Source organism: Carassius auratus, chromosome 27 (genome assembly GCF_003368295.1).
Source record: "Carassius auratus strain Wakin chromosome 27, ASM336829v1, whole genome shotgun sequence".
NCBI lineage: Eukaryota > Metazoa > Chordata > Actinopteri > Cypriniformes > Cyprinidae > Carassius > Carassius auratus.
In genome coordinates, this window is record NC_039269.1 from 9,455,223 (window position 1) to 9,455,933 (window position 711).

The window sequence follows — 711 nt, forward strand, 5'->3', positions numbered from 1 at the left end:
ACAGTCAGCACACATACATTCCTCAAACAGAGGGACAGAGTGAGTTGAGATGTCTGACAGTTTTTTTATTTTCTTTTAATCATACAGTGTTGTAAAGTCATGAAACTATGCATATATCCTCAGAATGATTTGATCTCTGTATGATTTTTTTTTTTAAGTGTTTGGAAGCTGCAATTTAAAAATACAAACATTAATGATTCCCTTTTTACTGTCATTCAAAAAAATCACCACGACAAAACCGTTCCAGCTAACCAAAATCTGTTCGCAATTTAAGTTCCTCGATGTTTTTTCTCATGTAGACCTAGTTTGGTGTGTATAGTGTACTTCCCCTGTGAGGAGTATTTCATTAATTCACAACTGTAAAATCTCAAAAATACACATTCAAATCAAAATAGCCAACTTCCTGTTGATCGTAGCTTATGACTGTGAATTAGAAAGTTGTCCGTCTGATAAGAACAATTTATGTACCAAGTTTGGTGTCTGTAGCTAAAACTAACCCCCCCACTTTTGACAAAAGGTGGCGCTATAGAGTGCCTCATTCACGCCCTTTTAAAAGCTTTTGCCATTGTCTAGCTTCACTAATACTGATATGTGTTTTGAGTTTCATGTAAATCTGAGCTTGTTGTCTACCTCAAACTCACCATAACAGAACATTCAAGTTTGACACGTTGCATGGCAACACTATATCAGATATCAATATCCCACAACAGA